This window comes from Podarcis liolepis (genome assembly GCF_965112155.1).
Source record: "Podarcis liolepis genome assembly, chromosome: 6".
Lineage (NCBI taxonomy): Eukaryota > Metazoa > Chordata > Lepidosauria > Squamata > Lacertidae > Podarcis > Podarcis liolepis.
In genome coordinates this window covers 17,416,773-17,439,092 of record NC_139559.1, presented here as the reverse complement: position 1 = coordinate 17,439,092, position 22,320 = coordinate 17,416,773, and the positions used below count along the sequence as shown (strand labels likewise).

Below are 22,320 nucleotides of genomic sequence, written 5' to 3'. Positions count from 1 at the left end.
TCACAGTTGGGTAGGCTGAAGCTTCAGCAGGCCTGTCCTGACGCGGATCCTGCAGCTTGGCAGCGCTCGCTAGCAGCACGACAAGTGTGTGGAGGTCGCTCAAGCAGCCTCATACTGTCGTTTCCTCCAGGGACACCACTTAAAATCATATGACGTGTCCTCTGGCTGGATCACTGGGGTTGCCTTTCTCGGCTGCTCGGCAGCTGTAAAAGTTAAGCCTTCTGTCACAGAAGCAAGTCAAGGGACATTTGAATATTTGCTGTCACAACCATTCTCAGCAATTCAAATATGCCATCAAATTTTAACCGTCCACAACTGTGAGGTTTTCTAAATGCAGGAGCGGGGAGGGTCCTTCCACAAGCTCTGACTAGGTTTACTCTAATTTATCTCCCGCCCTCCAAAATATAGGGCCATGCACTGACACAATAGTTTTCTAGCAGTGAATGTCTCAGGGGAAGCAGGATTAATGTTCTTCTCTTGGAGAAGGGTACTGTTAAAAAACAAGAGGGCAGATTGATAACAAACAAAAGCATTTTCCCAAGGTTGGTTAGATTCTTGGCAGCTCTCACAAACCCTTCAAGTGTCCCTATTTTCCCGGGACAGTCCCGGATTTACAGAAGCCATCCCAGTTTCTGATCTGATCCTGGAAAGTTCTGCTTTTCCTTAGGACACCCCTCTTTTCATCGGAGAAATGTTGGAGGGTATGGAGTTGTGCCACCCCCGAGCCAAGGAGATAAGTAAATAGACAAATTTGAGCAGACATCTGAAGACAGCCCTGTATAATGTTTAATGCTTTATTATGTTTTTATATGTGTTGGAAGCAACCTGGAGTGGCCAGCGCAGCCCTGTAAGATGAGTGGAGTTTAAATAATAGAATTATTACTATCATTATTGTGGAATAGGATTACCCTATTTTCATCAGAGAAATGTTGGAGGGTATGCTCTCAATCCTCAACTGACCACCATTTGCAACTGTTGAATAGGTGTTAATCTGATGGTGTTCAGAGCAGAGAAATCTGTGTCTCTTCCTGTATTCAGTCTTCCAGGGGAGAATTTGACTGCTATGTGTTTTGTAGGGCAGGCCATGTGCCCGACTCTACAGAGGACAGTCCTCTGTTTCCAGGGCTGTTGGTGGACAGTCTTCTCTTTGAAAGAGTCTTCTGTTTGAAAGGTTGTTGGGTCCAAGTCCAGTTTAAAAATCTAGAACCCAAAGGAGGGAAAGCAGAGACCTTGAAGTGGTCTCTCAACAGTTATCACCCAATCAGCAAACTGAACAGGTGCAAAGGGACCTGGCTATTATCTTCACCACTATGGTGAAATGAACTGCATTTGCATTTGCATCTTAATAATTATTTCTAATTTTGCTTATGTGCATATAAATTACCACATGCGAGTTTTATGCAAATCTGTGTCTTCTTTTTCTTTTTCTTCTCTTTTTTTGGTGAGTCATTTCATCTTTTTGGGAAACATGTGAAGATCATGCTCGGAAACTGAGATGAAAGACCAGGCCTCAGAAATGCAAATCGTGTTACTTTCTGATATTTACATATAACTATGAGTATAGGCTTCAGAACTACTTGGCAGTGTTCCTTCTATACCTATATGTAGGCTGTTTTCTTTTATCATTTTCTTAAAGGTGCTTTAAAAAAACACACCAAAAAAACCCTAGTAATCACAATTTCTGGCTTTCAAGTCCTTAGGAAATATGGCACCATCCCATGAAGAAGGTCATTGAGGGCTTTTGAGATGTGAGAGTATTCTGAAGATGGATTAACGGCAAAGACAAATGATGATTTTTATTTCAACTGAAGTTTCGGTGGGCTTTCTTTACGGGGGTAGGGTTAATAAACCACACTTGACACAGAATATTGTAAATTCCTGCAAAAACAGCATTGCTTTAAAGTTCGGTGAAGGATCAAAAAGAGTGGAATCTCTATTACTGTTGTTATTTTATGCCCTGGAAGAGGAAAGTGTATTTGGGGTTTGTGTGTGTGTGTGTGTGTGTGTGTGTGTGTGTGTGTGTGTGTGTATATATATATATATATATATATATATATATATATATATATATCCTCCAGGAAACTGCATCTTTGTCTTTTGTCTTTTCTCCCTTCTCTTTGTGGTCCAGAGACAGTGCGCTGACTGACTCCTTCAGAAAAGAGATCAGTGAAATTGTCAGTTGATTACTTCTCCTTGATTAGCATTTATAAGAGCCCTGTGATACATTATTTGCATTCCTATTTAGCCGTGATTTTGTGGGGCAGCAATGATTAAACTTGTCACGGGGTCTGATTGACAGGGTCAGATCTTCACTTTCTACTCTTTTGAAATTAAAAACAAATGTGTCAGCTCTCTTCATGGGCAGTAGCGCTGTGAAGCTTGCTCGCCTTGTCATCAGAGATAGGTCAGGAATGTTTTAATTTTAGGGATGGATTCTGCTTGTCAGTGTAGGATGTGACGGCGTGTAGTTCTGGAGATGAGATGTGAAGGGTGTAAAACAAAGAATGGGAAGAACAAAGACAAAGACACTCACATTATTAGACAGATTTAATTAGTCTGAATGGATATTATGCTAGATGAAGCAGCGAGCTGTGAAATTAACCCTTGATTACGGATCGGCGGATCATGCTCGTAAAGGGAATCAAAAACCTTTGTGAATAAAAGGGAAGGTGTGGTTCTTTCCTGACACCCTCTCCCCCGTCATCCTCACAACTTCTGTTTGGATCCAAAGGGAGGGGGAGCTTTGACGAATCAACCCTGGATGTTAGCATTTTGAAAGCCATGGACGTATTTCTTTCAACCCATTTTGCTCCACAGAACTGGAGAGGCTCAGACTGCAGATCTGAAACTCAGCACTGCAGAAATGAGCAGGGAATCGCCTTAGCAGCTGCTATATATAGTTCAACTCAGTCCATTCCTACCTAAATCTATGCGCATTTGCAATGCATAGGGAACGGGCAGGTCAGATTTAAGTTTATGATACAGGGAGCGACCCAAGGCTATTAACTTCCTAAGAGCTTTGCTATTGACTGCAGGTAGGATGTGGAGCAGATTTCATGAGCGGCCCTCATTTCAGTAGCCCGGGTGCTCCCACTCCTTTAAAACCAGAAGCAGCTGGTAGAAGATAAAATTTCAGAAAGTAAGTGGAGAATTAAGATGGTATTAAGCAATAAAAGGATATGGCTTGGAGAAGGTCAATAAATGTCCAAGAGAGCCTAAAGTAGAGGACATTATCAGAAGGAAAAGTATCATCGTTAAGAGGTTAATAAAGAAGTATTGGGCAAGGAAGCAGTATGGAACAAGCATGGCACAGAGAACGTATTGCAGCTTCAGCTCCTTGCAAATGAAACAAGCATCCATACAGTGGTGCCCCGCAAGACGAATGCCTCGCAAGACGGAAAACCCGCTAGACGAAAGGGTTTTCCGTTTTTGAGCTGCTTCGCAAGACGATTTTCCCTATGGGCTTGCTTTGCAAGATGAAAACGTCTTGCGAATGTTCCGATTTTTTTCCGCTTCCCCCCTTTTTTTCTAAGCCGCTAAGCCGCTAATAGCCTTTTAGCCGCTAATCCGCTAAGCCTTTAATAGCCGCTAAGCCTTTAATAGCCGCTAAACCGCTAATAGCGCTAATCCGCTAATAGGGTTGCTTCGCAAGATGAAAAAACCGCTAGACGAAGAGACTCGCGGAACGGATTAATTTCGTCTTGCGAGGCACCACTGTATATCATCATATCATTTTCTTGATTTTATTGCTTTATCTTTTTGTAAACCGCTTTGAAGGTGTGGGGGTGTTTTTTAAAAAAAATCAAGTGGTATAAAAGTTTTATAAAGTATATAAATAATTATCACTTGTTGCATCCACATTTCAATGCAAGATTGCTGCTAACTTCTAACTGTACCCTACTTGCTAATACAGTGGTACCTCAGGTTACATGCACTTCAGGTTACATACGCTTCAGGTTACAGACTCCGCTAACCCAGGAATAGTACCTCGGGTTAAGAACTTTGCTTCAGGATGAGAACAGAAATTGTGCTCCGGCGGCTCGACAGCAGCAGGAGGCCCCATTAGCTAAAGTGGTGCTTCAGGTTAAGAACAGTTTCAGGTTAAGAACGGACCTCCGGAACAAATTAAGTACTTAACCCGAGCTACCACTGTATTGGGTAAGAGACAACAAACTGAAGCTCAATCCAGATAAGACTGAGGCACTGTTAGTGAGCAGTTCCCTAATCCGGATGGATAAGAGGCTGCCTGCTCTTGATGGGAACAAATGGTTCTCTTAACCCTCCCCCAATGTGCTCTTGCCCTCAGCAAGGAGTGTTCACCAGGTGCTCCTCTGAGTAAGTGGCACCGATCCGCTGGCAGAGCAGCACTTATCAGGCAGCCTCTGGCTCACTGGCGGATGAAGGCGGGAGTGGAGGGAGCGGTTCACCCTGGGTGCCATCCCGGGGGGGTGCCATCACGGCCACTGCCCAGGGACACGCGCCACTTGCCGCGCACCCCCAGGATGTGCAACGCACCCACGCCCCTGCCTGTTCGCCACTCCAGGGGCTGGAGCATGTCACTCTGCCACTGCTCTGGCTAGCTGCCAAATTAAAGCCTCACAAGGCAATCCTAACCATGTCTACTGTGAAGACCTACTGAATTCATTGGGGCTTACTCGCAGGTAAGTGGAGGTCAGCATAGCAGCCTTAGGCTCACAATTGTTTTAAGTGGGGGTTTTTTTGTTTTGTTTTTACCCTTATCTGCTACAAAAGACAGTACAGTGGTACCTCGGGTTAAGTACTTAATTCGTTCCAGAGGTCCGTTCTTAACCTGAAACTGTTCTTGACCTGAAGCACCACTTTAGCTAATGGAGCCTCCTGCTGCTGCCGCACCGCCGGAGCACGATTTTTGTTCTCATCCTGAAGCAAAGTTCTTAACCTGAAGCAATATTTCTGTGTTAGCGGAGTCTGTAACCTGAAGCGTATGTAACCTGAAGCATATGTAACTGGAGGTACCACTGTATGCAATATACATTTACCCAAGCGACCTACATTCTAAGAAGGATTTAGGTTTATGGCAATGTGTGGACATGGTGAATTAGGTTCAATTTGGCCTAATCAGAGGTAGACACATTTCCCCATAAAGATCCAAGTTTAATCAGGACAAATACGCTAACCTGTTGCTTTTGATGAGTGATCGCAATCTGAAGCCAAATAAGATGCGATGCTGCTCTGCAATGGGACTTGGAAGATCAGTTAAGATGGGGTCTCTTTTGGATGCTTAACTTTAGGAAAGCCCCTTCTGCTTTCCAGTGCCTTCCAACGTTGCTATCAGGAAACAAGCTAGCAGTTTAAATTAAATCCCCGTGGAAAAAACCATCATGGGATTTTTAGAAGGACTGATCTTTGGATGCAAAACCTAATATAGTATGAGCAGACTTACTTACTTTGAAATAAATGGGTTGGAGAGAATTATAATCTAACTGAACGACAAAATGGCCTTTAGTCAGGACCATCATTCAGTTATTGGAATAGCTCGATAACAACAAATGTCAGTCTGGCTGAAGTTAATGGGACTGCAATGTCTTAAATCACAACAACTTACCTTTTGTGTGTGTGTGTTGACTTACGTTGTTGAAAAGATGTAGATAGAAAGAACCGAATGCACAAAAGTAGGCTGGGAGATAATGGACAACTTGGTTACATTCCCAAGGATTTAAGAGGACCCAATGTAGTCCTCATGGGCTGCATAGTAAGAAAATGCTATCCCTAAGATGTGGACAGAGAAAGCTGGAGGTTATGATGGGTATTCATCCTGACTATGAACTGCTAATGATGTATCATATTATATTATATTATATTATATTATATTATATTATATTAATCCTTCCCTTGCTCCCGAAGGAGCTCAGGGTGAACAGCAATACAATCTCTGTAGGTGAAAAACACGCTCTTCTTTTTTAAGGCATGGCTTTCTCGTTACCACCATTTGAAGGAACACACTTTGTTCTTCACATGAGCAGCAAAGTAAAAACAAACACACAGTGGTTCTTATTGAGTGAGTGAATAAGGTGAAAATGGAGAAGAGCTGTAGCTCAGCAGTGGAGCAGGTGCTTTGCATGCAAGAAGGTCCCAGGTTCATTCCCTGGCATCGCCAGGTAGGGCTGGGAATATCCCATATCTGAAACCCTGGAGAGCTGCCTCCGCTCAGCGTAGAGTAAACAGTGGGTGGCGGTGTGGTCTAAACCATTGAGCCTCTTGGGCTTGCCGATCAGAAGGTTGGTGGTTCAAATTTGTGTGACGGGGTGAGCTCCCATTGCTCTGTCCCAGATCCTGCCAACCTAGCAGTACGAAAGCATACCAGCTTGAGTAGATAAATAAGCACTGCTATGGGAGGAAGGTAAACAGTGTTTCTGTGCGCTCTGGCATCTGCTACAGTGTCCCGTTGCGCCAGAATTGGTTTAGTCATGCTGGGCACATGACCCAGAAAGCTGTCTGCAGACAGGCCCTCAGGCTGAAGCAAGACGAAGCAGTGAAGTGACTTGGTATAAGGCAAAACTAAGGTAGGTAGGATGGTCTGATACCATATAAAATCTCACCCATGCTTATCTGGGAGTCCCACCAAACCCAACAAGATTCACTTAGGGATAGACCTGTGTGGGATTATACTGTAAATGCAGCTTGAATGTCCTGGTGAGGAAATGGAAATGGTATGATGATAATGATGATGATGATAATTTATTATTTATACCCCACCCATCTGGCTGGGTTTCTCCAGCCACTCTGGGCGGCTTCCAACGGAATATTAAAATACAATAACCTATTAAACATTAAAAGCTTCCCTAAACAGGGCTGCCTTCAGATGTCTTCTAAAAATCTGGTAGTTGTTTTTCCCTTTGACATCTGATGGGAGGGCGTTCCACAGGGCGGGTGCCACTACTGAGAAGACCCTCTGCCTGGTCCCCTGTAACTTGGCTTCTCGCATTGAGGGGAACGCCAGAAGGCCCTCGGCGCTGGACCTCAGTGTCCAGGAAGAATGATGGGGGTGGAGATGCTCCTTCAGGTATACTGGGCCGAGGCCGTTTAGGGCTTTAAAGGTCAGCACCAACACTTTGAATTGTGCTCGGAAACGTACTGGGACTTCTAGTGGAGGGCTAATGCTAGGCACTAAACAGTGAGGAGAGCAGGGCGGTGACTGTCAATGTTTCCACTTGGGTGCCAAGGAAGGCAGCCAGTCTTCAGCTGAGCTCATGGAAAGCAGCAGCCAGAGAATTAGAATTCCATGGTTGGTGGAGCTCCTACGGTTCACTGCTCACAGCTCAGCTCACTGATTTTCCTATGAGGTCATGGTGGATAGGCCTTATCCAGGGATAGGGGAGAAATTTGATTCAGTTCACTTTTAAAGGTGAACCTACTTTGCAAAACAATGTGTGAACTGAAACATTGTCATCCTCCAAAAAATTCACAATTCTCCAAATTTTGCATTTTGGTCCTCCAGCCAGGTAATGACACACAAAAAATGCATATGCTGAGGTAGAATGTACATAAAAATGCATATATTAGTGCAAGTAACATGCAAAAAAATGCATATATTGGGGAAATATAAAATGTGTATATTAGGAGAAATTCATGCTCGTGAATTTTCATGAGTACCTTTTTAAAAAAGAAGAAAAGAAATGCAGACTGATGTGAAAATGTGGAGAAATGAACTTAAGATTGGAAAAACATGGGAAACGGGGAGAAAGCAAAACTCATCGATTCACACATTCCTAGCCTGATCTGCTCCTACCACCAATCCTAGGGCTGTAGCCCCCTCCTCTGGTTCTACCGCTGTTCTGAAAATCTCCCCTGTGTTTTTTCGACCGGTTGCCATCAATTAAAGAGAAAAGAAAAGACACTCAAAATTACCAACAGGGAGAGAAAATTTCAGTTGCTTTCTCATGAGTGGAGTTTCTAAGATTCTTGGGAAAATCATGTGCTTTAAATGTGTGGTGCAGACACAGCCCCTATTGAACTTTATACTGGCACAGGAAATGCACGCATTTTAGGTGGCAGTTTACCCCTTTTCGCTGCTGTGCTTTAATGATGGCAGCATTCCTTAATAGCAGCTTTAGTAGCTACTATTGCTGCAAGGAGTAAGTAGTCACCATAAGCAATAAGTTGCTGCTATTGCTATAATTAGCAGTAAGTAGAGATTGGCAGCTCCAGAACTGACCCAGAATGGATTGTATTTCAGGCATGCTTACATCAGTGTTGATGCTCACATGGTTTGAGAAATTGCTGTGATGTGGGGGGTGGGTGGATCATCCAATCCCTGGAGTATCCATCTACATATGAAAGAAAAAAATGTATCTACTGCCTGTCCTGAATATTCAGGAAATTCAGTTCATCATGCAGGGTATCTTCCGTCCTCAGATCCAAGTCAGACTCATTGCTTATGCTCAGAGCACTCGATCCTTGTTTTGTTTTTAGCTCCTCTATCCCGTCTTCTTCCCCCCTCCCACCCCCCACCCCAAATGAAATTCGTTCCTATGCTAGCTTAGCATGTCAGCTTGTAAGTCTATAAAACAGTTTTCTACCAGCTGGAGGTCTAACATGCTACATGAATACATAACAGTGCCTAACCAAGAAGGTTTGTAATTCAGTAATTAGCTGTAATTAATGAACACAAAGTGAAGACTCATTTACAGTTTAAATTATCACATTAGCTCCTGTCACCCTCTATGTACACAAAACAGCAGGAATTCAATTATTTTTATTCTTCGGAGCTAATTTAAAATTTAAGGAATGCCATTACATGAAATAATAGGTAGGAAATGTAATAGAAATCACTGGGAACAGTTGGCCGACCATAGAATAGGAGTGTGTGTGTGTGCTGGCAGCAAGAAGGGGGGTGCTATCAGTGACGATTTGGAAATGTTTGCATGGTCTCTGTGGTTTTTTCCTGTCTTGTTTTTCAAGCATCTGAAGGGTTAGCATCCCGCCTTTCTTTGGTGTATTTAAAATGAAAACGAGCTTGGGGGCTGCTGATTCTTTGTAGCAAGACTAGTCGTTAAGCGTAATTGTAGAAGCGGTTGATACAGATAATGCTGTTGATAGTAACAAGATGACAGCGGGGAAATGCTCCCGACATTATATTTAATGGGGCTGAGCCAATGGTATCTGCGCAGCCACTCCTTGTACGATTCGCCAGTCTCGACTAGCAAAACTTCAGTCTTAGCAGAGCTTAAGTGACTGCCGTTTTGCAATCTGCCTCTACTTTTTGTACACACATCTGGAGTGTACGGGGGTGCCTTTCCCTTTTTATTTTATTTTATTGATTTATTTTGCTTCTAAGCACATCAGTTTGCATATATCCCTGTTGCATTTGCTGCCTATGTGAGAACCCAGTTTAGCAAAATAGAAATAAATCCAGACACACTCGATACTAGTCCAGAAGCTCCTGCACTCATCTGAATTACCACCCTGTTTTCCTCCATCTTGATTTTAGAGCCAAACGCTGCCTTATCTATTTATTTGTCTGCTTGTTTCAGCCTGAGCAGGCATCCACAGGGCCCAGTTTTTCGTGGGTGATCAGCTACTGAGTTGTGCATTTTCTGTAGAGAGAGGGGAGGTGGTGACAAGGTAGAGGGAGGGGGTAGATTGGGGACTCTATTGGTGAAATGTTGCCGTAATTAATGAAACCTGCCAGTAATTGGGAAGGTGTAAGGCTCTGCAATATGGTAATGATAGTCATCCGTTCCGTATTGTATGCTCTCTGCCGCCACACGCCACGCCGCCAAACTCCCCTCTCAAACAATCCCTCATCATCTCTGGGATCTCGGATACTTAGCCATGCAAATCTTCCTGACAAGCCTCTATGTCTTTGTCTCCCTAACTGGACAGTATAGAGTTGTTTATGGATATTGAAGGCATTTAGGTCTCAGTTGGAGGTTGTTCAAAAATCGTTAGCAAAGTTGCCTTCACAGCATTGTCAAATATTTATCCCTGGTTTCAACAGCGGCCCTCCCACCCTCTTGTGACAAAATCAGCAATAGATTGTCTGATCTGGAGCTGCCCGTGCGATCAATTATCTGCACACAGGGACACGTGTACACATGTATTATCCGAATCCTATTTTACCATCAATCTTACATAGAAATAACTTGAACAGGACAGTTCAAACGAGATTTGAAGCTAGGCTTCCACTTCAGAACTGAACATTTGCTTCTCTTATGGGCTGAGGGAGGTCCACCTGGCCAGCCACACTGCCTGACCTCAGTGGTGGACCTCAGTGGACTCTGATGCCTAGTAGGTGAAGGCCAAAGGGCAACACCAAGTGAGATCAATGATGCAGACAGGAAACACCACCTAAAAAGAATAATGGTGTCATAGTGACACCATGTGATTTATGTTCCTGATACCAGATTTGAATGAGATTTTATTGTGGCTATCTTTCATAATATGCGGCAGCTAGACTGGGGACTGGGGACGGCCGCCGAGACCACATAACACCAGTCTTGAAAGACCTACATTGGCTCCCAGTACGTTTCCGAGCACAATTCAAAGTGTTGGTGCTGACCTGTAAAGCCCTAAATGGCCTCGGCCCAGTATACGTGAAGGAGCGTCTCCACCCCCATCGTTCTGCCCGGACGCTGATGTCCAGCGCCGAGGGCCTTCTGGTGGTTCCCTCATTGCGAGAAGCAAAGCTACAGGGAACCAGGCAGAGGGCCTTCTCGGTAGTGGCACCCGCTCTGTGGAACGCCCTCCCATCAGATGTCAAAGAGATGAACAACTACCTGACATTCAGAAGACATCTTAAGGCAGCCCTGTTCAGGGAGGTTTTTAATGTGCGACATCTTAGTGCATTTTTGGTCTTTGTCGAAGCTGCCCAGAGTGGCTGGGGCGTAGTACAAATAATAAATTTATTATTATTATTATTATTATTATTATTATTATTATTATTAGCACTGCGGTAGGAAGATTTTGGGCATCACAGGACAGCACAGAGTCTCAAAGGAAGATGTGCTCTCTCATACCCACATTCCCAGCATGTTCACACTTCTGTCTTAGCAACGTCTACGCTGGCTTGGTCATATCCACAGAAAGGAAGGTGGCAGGCTCCCCAAGGACGTGCTCTGCAGGGAGCTGGCTTCAGGCACCAGGTCCCTTGGCAAACCAAGTCTGTAATACAACGTGGGAATCCTTTGCAGACATCCGCAGTGCCTGAAGAAAGACAGTCAGGTTGTGCATCCATGGCAATGACCAGAGGAGGAATGACTACTGGAAGGGGCAAAGGGAGGAGAGATGCCATGGTGCATCTGCAGCAGCACAACCAGATGTCTTCATCAGCCCCAGCTGCAACAAAACATGTCTCTCCCATATCAGCCTCTACCGCCACAGCAGGTGCTGCAACCTTCTAATGGTTTCACTTAAACCCTAATGCACACCCATCTATTGTCTCCCAAAGCAGACAGAGTCCAACAACAAACTTTTGTAAGTTGCTTTGAGAGTCTCTTGGGACTATGAAACAGGATATAAGTAAACTCAACATAAATAATAATACTTAATCTTCTACCAAACTCCAAATCCAAACTCTTCTTCTACCTTAGTAGCTTCACACACACACACACACACACCCCGGATAATCTTCTGCTGGGGAAGGAATGGAAATTGAGTAAATGTGCCATAATTTTATTTTTAAAATTAATTGTGTACAGAATGTCTGTCTTTAAACAAAATCAAATATTTTCCAAAAATTGGTTTGCTGTAGGATTCTAAAATAGAATCCCTGTCCTCCTGAGGCACAGAATAAACTAATGTCATATCTGCACCATACATTTAAAGCAGTGTTTACCACATTAAACAGTCATGGCTTCCCCCAAACAAGAGCTATACTTGGAAGAATGTGTGCCCCCCCCCAACACAGAGAACTACATGCTATAGAAATAACATAGTATGTGCAGGTTTGTAATTCTTCACTTTGATGTGGGGGGGGGCTTTTGATTTATTTTTAACATAATGCCGCTATGGCTGACTAATGTCATGTGAACATGGCTTCAAAAACTAACAGTGGGTGTGCATTCAACCCAACGCAGAGGAAGCAGCAATGTGAACTCCCCCCCCCCAAAAAAAAAAATCTTCCTGGCCTGTTTTCCATCGCCATCATGCCTGAGAAGATACATTCATTTACAGTGAAGGCAAAAACAGGTTAGGGAAGTGAGAGCGATTTTCAGTAGTAAAACAGAACAAGAAAAAAGCCTCTTTCTGCCTGTGCTGGTCTTCGCTTCAAACTGTAGCTGCAATAGCAGCAGTGTGTACGTGAGTTTGAACAGAGAATACAGTAGATAACAGGGAGGAAATTATGCGTAAATAACATAAAATATTGTTCTGCTGTGGGAGAGGTACTTGGCAGGCCCTCTCCCATTCAAGGTGAGCGAGAGGCAGGCTTAAATAAATAAATAAATAAATAAATAAATGTCAACCTTATAACACTGACACAAAACGCACACCAAATGTAGTCTCCTCACCAACTTCATGATTACACAAAGTTGGTGTGTCTGCGTTACGTTCACCAATTTTGTCTCAGGGCTTTCTTTTTGCTTAATGAAAGGAGATCTCCTTCTTTCTCCTGTGGTTCAGCAGGCAAATGGAAGCCTATAACTGAAGACAACCACTTAACTTGCTTCAATCCCAGATGTGATTGCCTGATCAAGGGGTTAATCAAAGGCCTGAAGCAAATTGAAAAGAAGGAAAAGGAACTCCGGAACAATTAGGGACTCCTCCTGACTCGCCGTGCTTTTATCTCAGAGTTGCTGCAGATGTGGTGATAAGCAGAGAAGGCATGGCGTAAGGAATGCAGTCGACTAGAACTTCCTGGACCACGCTTCTCCATCGCAGTGAGATCTTTTACATCTACCCCAGCTGGGAAACACATTAGTGACGTGGGGAATGCCATGCAGTGGCGGAGCTTCATGCTCTGGCACCGGGGGGGGGGCAGAGAGCAGGCGGGGGCAGGGCTGGCACCCCACCGAGATCGTGCTGCCGGGGGCGGTGCGCTCCCCCCACACTCCTCTTCCTCCGCCAGTGATGCCATGCACATGAACTCTCTAGACTTGTCCACACCAAAGGGGGGGACTGTTTTCAGACTGAGAGCCACTTTCTGACCCACCTTCCTGTAGACACATGTCAGTGGTGGGCAGGGCCAGAGACAAAAGCGGGTGGAGCAAAAATGTTTTCCCCCCCCCCGTTGTACAGCTTCTCTATGATTTCAGGGAGATCTTTCCCCCACCCTACCTGGAGATGCCAGGGATTGAAGCAGGTGCTTTGCCACTGAGCTAAGTCCCTTCTCAAAAGGTCAAAAGCGCCCCCCTCCAATGTAATGTATAAGGCACAAAATCAGGTTCACACCCATGCTATGCATTTAAAGCACTCTAACTATTATACCAGGGAAGCTGTTGGCGCTAGGGACGCAGGTGGTGCTGAGGATTAAACCACAGAGCCTAGGGCTTGCCGATCAGAAGGTCGGCAGTTTGAATCCCTGTGACGGGGTGAGCTCCCATTGCTCGGTCCCTGCTCCTGCCAACCTAGCAGTTCCAAAGCACGTCAAGTGCAAGTAGATAAATAGGTACCACTCTGGCGGGAAGGTAAACGCCGTTTCCATGCGCTGCTCTGGTTCGCCAGAAGCAGCTTAGCCATGCTGGCCACATGACCTGGAAGCTGTACGCTGGCTCCCTCAGCCAGTAAAGCGAGATGAGCGCTGCAACCCCAGAGTCGGTCACGACTGGACCTAATGGTCAGGGGTCCCTTTACCTTTACCTAACTATTATACCACTTCAATAGTCATGGCTTCCCTTAAATAATTGTGTGAAATGTAGTTTGTTAAGGGTGCTGACAGATGAATTAAAACAACAACGAAAAGAATGAGAGCTGATTTTTTTTTAAGCATTCAAACAAGCACAAGATCTGGGTCACATCATCTACACTACACATTTAAAACATTCTCTTTTTTTACCTGACTATAAGAGTCATGGCTTCCCCAATGGATCCTGGGAGCTATAGTCTCTTGGGAATTACAGCTCTGTGAGGGGCCTCCTGACAACTATCCTCATGCTTAAGAAACTACAGTTCCCAGGATTCCCTGAGGGAAGTTTTAACTGCTAAAGTGGTATAAGAGTGCTTTAAATGTATAGATCTGATGGAGGGGGCATGTCCGGTTCTCCCACACAGGGCGCTGAGCTGAGGGGGTGCTTTCCTGACTCCTTCCCAAAAAAGACATGCTGGGCTTTGGGAAGGAGATAGGAGGGCTCTGGGACTCTGCTAGAGCCTTATACCTCCTTCCTAAAGCCCAGTGCCTCGCTTAGCTGGTTTTGCTCAAGGGTTGAGCAGTGGGTGGATGTGTCAAATTTTGGTTTTGCACAGGATTACCAACATCCACTCTGGAGAGGGAGCCACAATGCCGAGGTGGGGGAGAGGGAAGAGAGGAGCCCCATTGCCTACAGAAACCATCCCTGATTTGCTTGACCAGGAAAGGTCACAGTGGGTAATGGACTTCTCAGTGCCCCCTCTTGAAAGTAGCAGCAGAAGGCCTTTTGGTGGGGCCAGGTGTGTGCAGCTGTGTTTAATGTATCAGATCTGCTTGCCGCTGCAACAGTCTCTCCCTCTCTCCCTCTCTCTCTCTCTCTCTCTCTCTCTCTCTTTCTGATGCCGGATACAAACCGCTGTGCAGAGTAATTGCCAAATGCTTACATCAATGCATAAATAAGACAAATAAATTTATTTACATTATTCATATTTTCTGTGCTTTCCTGCTCTTTTATTTATGCCTTAAACAACAGTTACAGTAAATATAACAATAAAAAAGAGTGCCTGCAGCAGGCCGGATGATGATCAAAAAGCTCTGATATAGAGCAATTCATGTTTCTTCTTTACAATCGCTAACGAATCTTAACTTGAGCCGTGTTACGTTCCCATGTGAGTGATAAGCCATGATTTATTAGGAAGTGTCACGAAATCGGAATGCCGTACAGTGAGAAATGAGTGAGTGGGAAACGCATTCCCAGTTTCCCAGTCTCATTACTCAAAGATGCAGAGTCCCTTTTCCTAGCCTAATTTCACCAGAGATTTTCTTAAAGGCCCTTGCTTTACAACAGGGGGGGGGGGGAATCAACAACCAAGGCTTGCAGAGAAATGCCTGACCCTGACATAGCCTTGCTGTCTGTTGTCTGTGCCATTATTATGAGGTACGGTGAGCCCTCACAAGGGCAACCCATGCTACTTACATGACCAATGTGATATGTGATCCAGGATGTTGCAGATCTCAGCTTAGAATAACTTATTTTAAAGTTATTTATGTATGATTTTAGAGCTGTATCTGACATTATTGGTCCACTAGTGCTAGCAGATGGGTGGGTTTTAAATTGTGCAACAGAGGAACCCAATGCAACAGCTGCACTAGCAGGAACTCGCTGCACAACAAATTGTACAATCTATTGTGCAACCAAGTTGCCAGCAGCGGGCTTACTGCTAGCACGAAACCTGTTGCCTGCAGAACAGCGTTATCTCTGCATGACTTTAACTTAATGGTACATTGAATACAATTCATAGTATATTTTATATCTTGTTTTCAACCATAATGGAACTCAAAAAGTCATTTCCAGGGGGTCTCCGATTCACGTACTGACCAGACTGAATCTTGCTTAGCATCAAGTACATCGGTTTGTCCTCAGCATGCACACGGTCACAATGGAATATTGAGGGGACCTGGCCCCCTCCTTGAAAATTTTGGGGGGCCTCGGCCCCTGCCCCCACTAGTTGGTACCCTTGCTTAGCATCATATGACCTGAGGTCTGAAGATAAGAGAAACTAGGAGGACCTTGTCAGATTCTTTGTCCATCTGACCCCAAACTTGCCTACCCTAACAGCAGCAATCCAGGGTCTCCAGCAGAAATTGTTGCCCTGGTCCTTCTAACAGGCAATGCCAAGGAATGGGGCTGTCTGCATGCAAAGGATGTGCTCTGTCGCTGAGTTATGATCCCTCTAAGCAATTCATAGAGGACATATCTATTGATGACTATTAGCCATGATCGCTGAAGTGCATATGAGTGTGTGCCAGGGATGGTCACCAACTTGCATGGCTTTAAAGGTGGATCAGACAGATTGACAGAGGTTAAGGCTATCGAAAACTGATAGCCATGATGGCTTTGCTCTTGTCTCCATGGTGAGAGGCAGTATGCTTCTGAATGGCAATTCCTGAGAACCGCAAGAGAGGAGAATTCACTTATGCTCGGGTCCGGCTTGTGAGTTTCCTGCATGCATCTGCGTGGCCACTGCGAGAACTGGGTGCTGGACTGGATGGGTCTTTGGCCTGATCCAGCAAGACTCTTCTTCTGCTCTTGTGTTGTGTGTATCCATATGGAGGGGCTGTATGGCATATATAAAGAGAGAAGGAGGCAGAAACTGCTGCTGCTGTTTGTCTGTTGATGTCCCGGTGTGGGGGTTCCTCTGCCTTTCAGAGTTGCACAGGAGGACAAATGTTTGCAGGAGAGGCTCATCATCATGATGGTTGAAATCACAACCACTGAATTTTTGCCCCCCCCCCCACAGCTCTTAGAAGGCAAGTACAGTGGTGTCCCGCAAGACGAATGCCTCGCAAGACGGAAAACCCACTAGACGAAAGGGTTTTCCATTTTTGAGCTGCTTCGCAAGACGAATTTCCCTATGGGCTTGCTTCGCAAGACAAAAACATCTTGCGAGTGTTCCGATTTTTTCCCGCTCCCCCCTTTTTTTCTAAGCCGCTAAGCCGCTAAGCCGCTAATAGCCTTTTAGCCGCTAAGCCGCTAAGCCTTTAATAGCCGCTAAGCCGCTAAACCGCTAATAGCGCTAAGCCGCTAAGCCGCTAATAGGGTTGCTTCGCAAGACGAAAAAACCGCTAGACGAAGAGACTCGCGGAACGGATTATTTTCGTCTTGCGAGGCACCACTGTATGCCTGCTTTGTTTTGAATCTGGCAATCTTGTCTATCCCCAAGCTAAAGTGGGGAAAGCCCCGTGGCAGGAAGCTGGCAGAAGTGCATATTTTCCTTCCATTTTCCTGATGAACTTCCGTGTGCCGTTTTAGCCTTGCAAAACACAGAGTTTCCCATTGGCAATGCCAGCTTCTCCTTCTCCAGAGAAAAGTTGACATGATGTTTCATTTAAGAAAGGGAACTGAAAGAAGAAATAATTTTTTCAAAAGCTTGGTGGAGACTTATTGATTTTATATACTCCTGACCATGGGCATAGCCGGGAGTTGTGGTGGGGGCAGGCTTCATGTTGGGAGGGGGGCAGAACCTCAGTTGGTTAAGTATTTTTTTTTATTCACTTGATTTGGGGGGGCAGCTGTGCCCTTGTCCCCCCTCTCCACAGTTTACACAGAAAGAAAAACACTGCCAGCTCCCACTGATGAGTTCTGGAAGCCAATAGGTGACAATCTGCGTCACAGTAATGAAACCAATCTTTTCACATGTTGGTTAGAACTTGCAAGGGTTCCAGTTGGAGAATAGCCTCTACCCAAGGCGCCATGGACTTCAAAGAAGCACAAACTCAGGACGAGAGGGAGAAATGAGCTAAGACAGGGGTCGGCATCCTAATGCCCATGGGCCACAAGCGGCCCATGGGGGTCGTTTAACTGGCCAATGGACCCCCGCCACCCATTTGGTCGGCTCCCGTGTGCTGCGCTAAACTGGTGCTGAGCAGAGCGGGGACTGCCTTCCACGATGCTGGCCGGCTTCCCATTGGCTGCAGGACACTCCTGCAGCCAATAGGAAGTTGTGCACACCTCCTCTGCACCAGAAGGAGTGCCAGAAACAGCGTTTGCGCATGTGCACACTCTGGCCCACCATGGTGTCTGTGGGACCGTGAACCGGCCCAAGCCACAAAAACTTTGCCGACCCCTGAGCTAAGAGGAAGGCACGTTTGGCAAATCCTCAGCGTGATCAACTCCTACCCAGAAATCAGTCCCCACTGTGGAAGGACGTTCGGATCCAGAATCGGCCTCCACAGTCATTTACGGACACACTGTTAAGACCATATTCATGGAAGACAATCTTACTCAGCCACAAGTGATCGCCAGAGAAGAAGAACCAGCTGCATGTGTGTGATAAGATGTCATTAAACTCATTAATAAAAGAAAAATGGGTTGTGTTGTGAACAACCTGGAAGAGCTGGATTCAAACCGTTGTGGCTCTCATATGAAAGCATATTTAGTCAGACTCTCATTCTCTGAATGAGAATCAAATAACACTGAACTGAAATGCAATGCCCACCATTCAGAACAATACAGAAAGCATCCCCCGTCTTTTTCTATATTCCAGTCGCTACTTACTAGCTAATTTGCATGATATGTTGAGATGGTGGTTCTTAAGTGCACAGCTCATTACTTAATTGTTACGACAGGTACTGTGATCGCCTGATAAGGAAGTTCAACAAAAGAGCTGAGCTGCAGTCATCGTTTCACCTAACCAAGCTACAATGTGATGGCTGCAATTATTACATGTTAAACAGCACCATGTGAACCAGCGCTTAGCATCCTCACTGGTGAAAGAGGGGCTAACTGCCCCATAGAAAATATTTTCAGGATCAATCAGCAGGTAGCTTGGAAATGGCATTCTGAGTGAGAGAGGAGTTCACATTCAACGCCAGCACAGGGCAGCTGCTGGTGGGCCCCTTTGTGCCAGAAAAGTTCACTAATGGTGCCCACTATATGGCCCCTTGCACTGACCATCTGTGTGACCCTTTGCACCTAGTGAGAGGCACAAAATGGGAGAAGGGAGCAGAGCTAGCCTACCAGGTGGCCGCACATCCCTCTTCACCTGTTGTTTCAAGATGGTTGAGCACAAAAATGGCGGCATGGTCAAAAGGACCTGCTTCCCAGTACCCCAAATGCAGCTGCGGGAACCCAGGGAAGGGCCTCATCAGACCTGCAAAAACAGTGGTGTTATTGCTCTGGTGGGGGGGCAGTGGGATTTCCTAAGGCAGTGTGGAGAGGTAAGGGAGAGGCAGGAAGATGCTGGAGGGCTTAATAATAATAATAATAACAACAATAATAATTTATTCCACAGCCACACTGGGCGGCTTCCAACAGAATATTAAAATACAATAGTCTATTAAACTTTAAAAGCTTCCCTAAACAGGGCTGCCATCATATGTCTTCTAAACGTCTGGTAGTTGTTTTTCTCTTTGACATCTGGTGGGAGGGCGTTCCACAGGGCAGGTGCTACTACCGAGAAAGCCCTCTGCCTGGTTCCTTGTAACTTGGCTTCTGACAGCGAGGGAACCGCCAGAAGGCCCTCAGTGCTGGACCTCAGTGTCCAGGCAGAACAATGGGAGTGGAGATGCTCCTTCAGGTATACTGAACCGAGGCCATTTAGGGCTTTAAAGGTCAGCACCAATACTTTGAATAGTGCTCGGAAATGTACTGGGAGCCAATGTGGTCTCGGCAGCTGCTCCCAGTCACCAGTCTAGCTGCCACATCCTGGATTAGTTGTAGTTTCTGGGTCACCTTCAAAGGTAGCCCCACATAGAGCGCATTGCAGTAGTCCAAGCGGGAGATAACCAGAGCATGTACCACTCTGGCAAGACAGCCTGGGGGCAGGTAGGGTCTCAGCCTGCGTACCAAATGGAGCTGTTAAACAGCTGCCCTGGACACAGAATTGACCTGCGCCTCCATGGACAGCTGTGAGTCCAGAATGACTCCCAGGCTGCACACCTAGTCCTTCAGAATGACCACCAGTCTTTGAAAAGCTGGGTCCAGTTAATTCATTTTGTTGATGTAATTAAACTAAAATTGGATTTTGAATAAATGGTGAAATTGATTGTTACTGCTTTGAATTTCATTGTGTTGTTATCTTCCTCAGTGTGTCGAGAAAACCACTACTCTGAATAGTGGGGGTTTTTTATAGGGTAGGAGGCAGTGGGGATGAGTTTATGGAACCAATCAGGCAGCAAATGAAAAGTTTGGGAACCATTGTTCTAAAGCATGGGCACATTCATATGGGAGTAAGCAGTCCTTGAGGTTCTTTGATTTTAAACCATAATGGGGCAGTCTTCTTCAACCTGGTTGCCTTCCCAATATTTTGGACTACAAGTCCCATCAGCCCCAGCATAGTGGGAGTTGTAGTCCAAACCATTGAGAGGGCACCAGGTTTACTGAAGCTGCTAAACAACCTTATAGATACATGTCTATTTGCACTTTTGCTTTCTTATTGAATCCCTCTGGGACAGATGCACCTGAAAACATGTCAGCTCAAAGAAATGCAATTTTTTAAAGAAGCAATTCTGACGTTGTCATTTGCATTGTCATTTTGTTTTGTTTTTAATTATCTCTGACTGCAGGACCAATGCCTTAACCCCCACCCCCAGCTCTCCCGCCCTGACTGCCCACACCTTCTCCGCACATCGCACCGCGGCTGACATTGAACTTCCAACAACCCGGACTGAGAAGACTGCCAAAAGAATAATAAAAACCTCCAGCTATTCTTCTTCATCCTCACTAACAATTTGGTAATGAAGTATTGATTTCCACTCCCCTGCTTATGGACGATATTAGATTTTCATTGATAAACTGCAGCGAGGCTGTCTGGTCTCCACTGTCCCCTTCTGCTGTCACTAAAACAAAGTACCACTGAAGTAGGATAATGACTGAAAACATTGATGTACTTATTTTGTCAATTTGTAACACTCGACAGGAAAGGGGGGGTGGGAAGTATAATTCTTCATCGTTTAATGTCCAAGCGTGCTCCACAAGATGCAGTCACACTGGAAGGTTTGCTTTTCATGGTAATCTCTGTTTCCTATTTATAACCCCTTTGGGATAGTTTGTCTAAAGGAAATGTTTCAACTCCGTGCAGCTATTAGTAGTGCACCTGGGTTGCCCAATCCAGTCATGGCACTAGGGATCAATACATCACCGTAAGCAGAAGAATTATTAAGTTAAAACAGATCCCAAGCCAAAAAAACTGGGAACAGCGTTAATCTTCCCAGCAAGTTGTTCCAGTAGTTGCGGTTAACCCTGTTGTTGCCAAAGATTTGTTGAAAATTGATTGTTCCTCCAGCTCTTTTATTCACATTGTCTTTGCTTTCTTTTTTTTAATTTAAGCATCGTCATATTTCTGTATTTCAAGGTGTATGCAATGAAACTTTTGCCCTCCAAACAAACAAAAACGAGAAAGGGTGTGTTTTTAACATGTGTATCGAGGGCTCGAACCTTTTCCCAGCTTTTATCAATGCAAGAACAAACAGCTCACTTGTTGTCAAGACTATTATGGATACTTAGTAATGCAAAGACCCTAAGAATCACTATCTCCTGTTACCTATTTTTAAAATTCCAGCTCATTTTCCAAAGGAGCTAAATTGCCTCGAAAAAGAGGCAGAAGGAAACATTCTGTTTAAAAATGGTTCTTTTAACTTTTCCCCCCATTAAAACTTTTGAGGTTCCGATTTTAATTTGTGGAATATTCACGTTAATAATGAGATCTAATTAAGACATCCATTAAAAGCCCGTTAAAGTTAATTTAACGTAAAAATTCCAATAGAACTGTATTAGATTTTCTCCATTAAATTAACATTATGGATTTTTAACGGATGTCTTAATTATATGTTATTATTAACAGGAATACTGTATTACACAGATTAAAATTGGGTTCTATGTCAACTCACGGATAGCTTCCAAGACGTTTTAATGGTGAGCGCGCCCCATCACCCAGTACATTGTTTGTAGGGGTTAAATACAGGCACAAGCTCCTTTTCTCCAGCTAAGCATTTTCTATACAAAGCCAGCCTTTAAGAGACAATCTGTCTGTGCATTTAAAGAATGGGTTTTCATATCCTTAAAGGAGAAATAAGACTGCATTGAGTCATAAATTGCTACTCAAAATATAAAGAGGGGCATACACTAGGCATAAAACTGAAAGTGTTTCGGGGGAGAAAGACAGAATTCTTAGAGGAATAAAAGCAGTACAAGCTAAAGCTAAAATAAAATGGAATCCTGAACAAACATAGGCTGGAATCTGTTTAGTGTTTCCTCCAGTTTCTGAGAACAGAAAAATCCGACATCAGAATTGTCTGAGAAATTTTGACATGATCCCTAAACTCAACATGGAAGCAAGGAGGGGAGGGGGGGAGAGGGGAAAAAAATTCCCTTCTTATTTACCTCCTAGGGAAAGTGTTGCCCTTATGCCACATATAATAGCAAATTGCTTTTTTTATGGCATGCATAACCTAGATGGGAAAAAATATGGCGCTTGAGGGAAGGAGGGGAAAAGTAAATGAAGTTCCAGGAATGTCATTCTGAAGTAATGAGGCATGGACAGAAAATATACCCCTCA

At 44.7% G+C, this 22,320-nt stretch overlaps 1 protein-coding gene across 3 annotated transcripts in view; it reads left to right on the top strand.

Moving 5' to 3' along the window:
* TSHZ2 (teashirt zinc finger homeobox 2) overlaps positions 1 to 21,989 on the top strand; it is a 334,352-nt gene extending 312,363 nt beyond the window's left edge. For all 3 annotated transcript variants that reach the window (XM_083507975.1, XM_083507977.1, XM_083507976.1), the window contains one exon: positions 20,330 to 21,989. The gene's annotated coding sequence lies outside the window, so the exon portion shown is untranslated. The remainder of the gene's footprint in view (positions 1 to 20,329) is intronic.
* The last annotated feature ends 331 nt before the right edge of the window (positions 21,990 to 22,320 follow it).